Source organism: Bufo bufo, chromosome 8, assembly GCF_905171765.1.
Source record: "Bufo bufo chromosome 8, aBufBuf1.1, whole genome shotgun sequence".
NCBI classification, from domain to species: Eukaryota; Metazoa; Chordata; class Amphibia; order Anura; family Bufonidae; genus Bufo; species Bufo bufo.
Window position 1 is genome coordinate 33,350,597 of NC_053396.1, and position 5,360 is coordinate 33,355,956.

The following is a 5,360-nucleotide window of genomic DNA, read 5'->3' on the forward strand; positions in this document are numbered from 1 at the left end:
TAAGCAATGCGCCGCACAGACCTTTCACTTACCAGTAGGAGGAGCGGCCGGCCGATCACAGACATCGCAGCTCGCAGGTAAGTATAATGCTTCTAAAAATTGCTAAGTAACCATGGCAACCAGGACTGCAGTAGCGTCCTGGTTGCCATGGTTACCGATCAGAGCCCCAGCGATTAAACTGGGACTCCGATCGGTACTTTCCGCTGCCACCAATGATAGGGGGGGAGATTTTAATTAGGAGGGGGAGGGAGGGATGGGGGGTCCACTGGCCACCAATGAATCTACAGTACTACAGGGGAGGGAGGGGGGGGCCCACTGGCCACCAATGAATCTACAGTACTACAGGGGAGGGAGGGGGGCCGCACTGGCCACCAATGAATCTACAGTACTACAGGGGAGGGAGGGGGGGCTGGCCGCAGTGGCCACCAATGTGTTAACTACAGGGGAGGTAGGGGGGCCAGCCGCACTGGCCACCAATGAGTTAAATACAGGGGGGTCTGCCCCCTGCTGCCAGGCAGCAGGGGGCAGTCATGTACACAGTTCTTTTAGTACATTCTAACCTGAAGCGTCCCCATCACCATGGGAACGCCTCTGTGTTAGAATATACTGTCGGATCTGAGTTTCACGATCTAACTCAAATCCGATGGTATATTCTAACATAGAGACGTTCCCATGGTGATGGGGACGCTTCAAGTTAAAATATACCATCGGATTGGAGAAAACTCAGATCCGATGGTATAAAAGGGACTCCTGAATTTACATTGAAAGTCAATGGGGGACGGATCCGTTTGCAATTGCACCATATTGTGTCAACGTCAAACGGATCCGTCCCCATTGACTTGCATTGTAATTCAGGACGGATCCGTTTGGCTCCGCACGGCCAGGCGGACACCAAAATGACTTTTTTTTCATGTCCGTGGATCCTCCAAAAATCAAGGAAGACCCACGGACGAAAAAAACGGTCACGGATCACGGACCTACGGACCCCGTTTTTGCGGACCTTAAAAAAAACCGGTCGTGTGCATGAGGCCTAACTTTGTCATTGTTTCATAATCTGAAAAGTTATATTTTTCTATAATTGACTGTCAATGGACAATCTCTGCTTACAATTCACAAATCAGTAGAACAAAACAATGGCTGTATGGCTACAATGGCTGTATGTGAATACCTTACTTTGCGGAAATTTGTTCTCTATAATACATTATTTTGGTAATTTCTTCAAAATTGACCTATTGTTCTAGCATTTGAATTTCTGAACAAAATGTCCATGCAATATATTCATTAGTAATGTATATATGAAAGCTTCTGTTTACTCAGCCTTGAACACGGTTCAACTCTGGATGGAGAAGCGGGATGGTATACCCCAAGTCTGGAAGTAAGCCAGCCAGCAAGTCTCAAGTGGGCTATGCAATATATGCATCCTAAGCCACCGTGCAATAAATATACATGTATTTGGTATTCCACCCCAACTGTAACAATCTATACAATTAATGTATAAGATTTTTGAGCGTTTTTCCTCAGCTAAAAAGGTAAACTGAATAAAATTATTTGTGAACAAAAAAATTGCACCTTGTTCTGCAAAAAAAACCTTGTGCATAAATTTTGGCTTTGCTCACCCATTCCTAGTCTAGTATAGTATAAGGACTTTTCTTTCAGGACATACTATATTTTTTTAATGGTATAATTTAATTTACTATATTTTTTTATTTAAAAATGGGAAAAAAGTGCCATTTCTGCCACAGTTTTTGGGGTTTTGATTTTACAGCATTGTGAGCTAACAATGACATGTTGACCTTATTCTGTGGATCAGTATGATTAGGGTGATACCAATTTTATATAGTTATGTTTTACTACTTATAAAAAATAAAAAACCTTTGAAAAAAAATTATATTTGCATCTCCTTATTCTAACACCCACAAACTTTTATATTTCCATTGACAGAGCTACAGAGCTCTATGAGTTTTTTTTTTTTTTTGCGACGTGAGCTACAGTTTTTATTATAATTTTATTATACACATTTGTAGTACAGACAAATTTTTGATCACTTTTTGTTAAAAAAAAAATATTTTTTGGGGGGGTTTACAAAAAACATCAAATTGGTCATTTTAATTTTTTTCCGTTACGCCATTCATCACACATGATAAATATTTCTATATTTTAAAGGGAGTCTGTCACCACAATTTGCCCTTATAGCACTATAGCATAACTATAGATCAGTCAAATTGTACCTTTATCTTTTTGTTTGGTTGTCACCAGGGGCAAAAACTGAGTTTTATTCATATGTAAATGAGGGCTCGCAAGTGCCCAGGGGCGGCGTTCGGGCTGTAAGTGCCCAGGCCGCTCTGCCTTCTTCTCACATAACCCCTCCCCAGCCTGTTGCTTGGCCCGCCCTGTAAGCCTCTTACGTCATCCAGTGTACTGGCCGATATCCCGCCCGCGCATGCGCACTATGATGACCATTGTGGGCAGCAGCATCATTCCATGCAGTGCGCATGCGCGGGCGGGATATCGGCCAGTACACTGGATAATGTAAGAGGCTTACAGGGCGGGCCAAGCAACAGGCTGGGGAGGGGTATGTGAGAAGAAGGCAGAGCGGCCTTACATATGAATAAAGCTCAATTTTTGCCCCTGGTGAACATCCAGACAAAAAGACAAAGGTACCATTTGACTGATCTACAGTTATGCTATAGTGCTATGTAAGCGGTCTATAAGGGTAAATTGTGGTGACAGACTCCCTTTAACTATTTTAATAGTTCAGACATGAGGATACTAATTAGTCTAAATTGGAAGTGGGAAGTTTGGATATTGATTACTTTGTATTGCCTGCCCCTCCCTCTCTGAAGAGCATTGACAATTTCTCAATAGACCACTACAGTTAGAAGAATTAGAGAAAGAACCTATCCTGGATGGCTTGCCTGATTTCTTTAGGGGCCCATGCACATGACCATATGTATTTTGCAGTCTGCAAAACACGGATCCGCAAAAAATATGGATGACGACTGCCTGCATTCCGTATTTTGGCCCCTAAAAAAACTGTCCTATCTTTGTCTGTAATGAGGACAATAATAGGACATGTTCTATTTTTTTGCGGAACGGACGTACGGAAACGGAATGCACATGGAGTTGCTTCCATTTTTTTTGCAGACCCATTAAAATTACATAGTTAATACGGTTGAAAAAAGACATAAATCCATCAAGTTCAGCCAAGGTATAGGTGGGGACGCGAATCCCAGAAGGAAGTAAATGGTCCGCAAAAAAAACCAGAATAGACATGGAAAGAAAACACTTTCGTGTGGATGAGCCCAAAGAAGTACATTGGGTACATTGTTTGTATGTTTGTAAAAAAAAGTCTGATTAAAAAAAGAAAATGATTTTCAAAAGCATGTCCTAGCAACGATCCGTGAAAACCACGGACTAAACACAGCAGGCATCCGTGTTGTGTCTGTGGTTCTCAAGGACCCATAGACTATAATGTGCGTGAGGGATCTGTAATCACAGTCTTACAGTAGATTTACAGCACTTATTTATTGCTTTCTATCAATATGGGGACCTCCTTGCACAAATTACCGTAGCTTGAATTTTAGCAACCTTGGTTATGAAAACATTTGGCTTTGAACTGAAATCGATCGCTGCAGCTGCTTCTACGTGCACTTTTGGTTTTAGCTGTTGAGCTAATCACTACAAGAATCTTTCTGTCAATTTTTGGACAATATTTTAAATATAGGAGATAACATTGAGCTTTTTGTAACTTCCAAACCCAAAAGAAGCATTTAACCCCTTCCCGACATATGATGTAATAGTATGTCATGGTGGGAAGTGACTTCCTGCCATTTGACATACTTTTACGTCATGCTGATAGGACGAAGCAGTGTGCGCCTAATTAGTGCAGGGGCCCAGCAGTCACTGATACTGGGTCTCTGCTGTATCCTCTGTCATCACTGTAAAAGCAGATGCCGGTGAATTAACCATTTCTATGCCGCGTTCAGCACTGAGTCTGCAGTGAGTGAGGATCTCCATTGGGCCCCCGTGCTGCTGTGATGGGGACCTGATGGGTAAGAAGGCAGCCCGATGCCTTGCAGAGGCATCAGGACCTGCCTTCTATAGAAGCCTAGGATATCCAGCCAGGTAATCCAGAACAGGCAATGCATTACAATACAGATGTAGTGTAATGCATTGCAGAGGGGATCAGGCCCCCAAAAGTTGAAGTTCCAGAGTGGGACAAAAATAAAGTAAAAAAAGGTAAAAGTAAAAAAAAAGTGTTCTTAATAATAAAACAATTAAGTTTCAAGTGAAAAAAAATGCAGTTTCCCCTAATTTTATAATAAAAAATAGATTTAAAAAAAAAAAAAGCCATTTTCTGTCACCTTACATCACAAAAAGTGCAATCCATAGTGATCAAAAAACTGTATGTACCCCAAAATAGTATGAATCAAGCCATCACCTCATCCTGCAAAAAATGAACCCCTACATTAGACCATCGCCCAAAATTTTTTAAAGAAATATGGCTCTCAGAATATGGAAACACTCAAACATTTTTTTAGTTTTAAAAATGCTTTTATTGTGTAAAACTTAAATAAATAAAAAATATATACATATTAGGTATTGTCACGTCCGTAACGACCTGCTCTATAAAAATATCACATGACCTACACCCTCAGGCGAATGCCGTAAAAAGAAAATGTGCCAAAAACAACCAATTTTTTGGTCACCTTGCCCCATAAAGTACAATATTGAATGATCAAAAAATTGTACCAATGGTACCAATACACAACGAGCCCCTACACAAGACGATTGGCAGAAAAAAATAATATGGCTTTCAGAAAATGGAAACACAAAAACATAAATTTAAAAAAATGCTTTATTATGCAAAAATGAAACAAACAAAAAATTTAACATGTTTGATATCGTCGCGTCCGTAACCACCTGCTCTATAAAATAGCACATGATCCAACTTGTCAGAGGAACATTGTAAAAAACAAAAAATAAAAACTGTGCTAGAAAAGCCATTTTGTCCTAAAAAAAAAATTAAATGACATTTTCAAAATGATGCCAGCATGAAGTAGACATATGAGAAATGTTAAGTAATACCGTAAATATTTTATGAGGTATCACTTTCTGTTTTAAAGGCAGAGAAATTTAAATTTAGAAAATTGTTAATTTTTCCTAATTTTCGGTGAATTTTGGATTTTTTGATAAATAAAGGGGGGGGGGAATCTCAGAATGGCTTGGATAAGTAAAAGTGTTCCAAAGTTATTACCACATAAAGTGACACATTTCAGATTTGCAAAAAAATGGCCTGGGCAGGAAGGTGAAAACTGGGCCGGGATAGGGGTTAACCCAATACCAGACAAAGTTTAGTT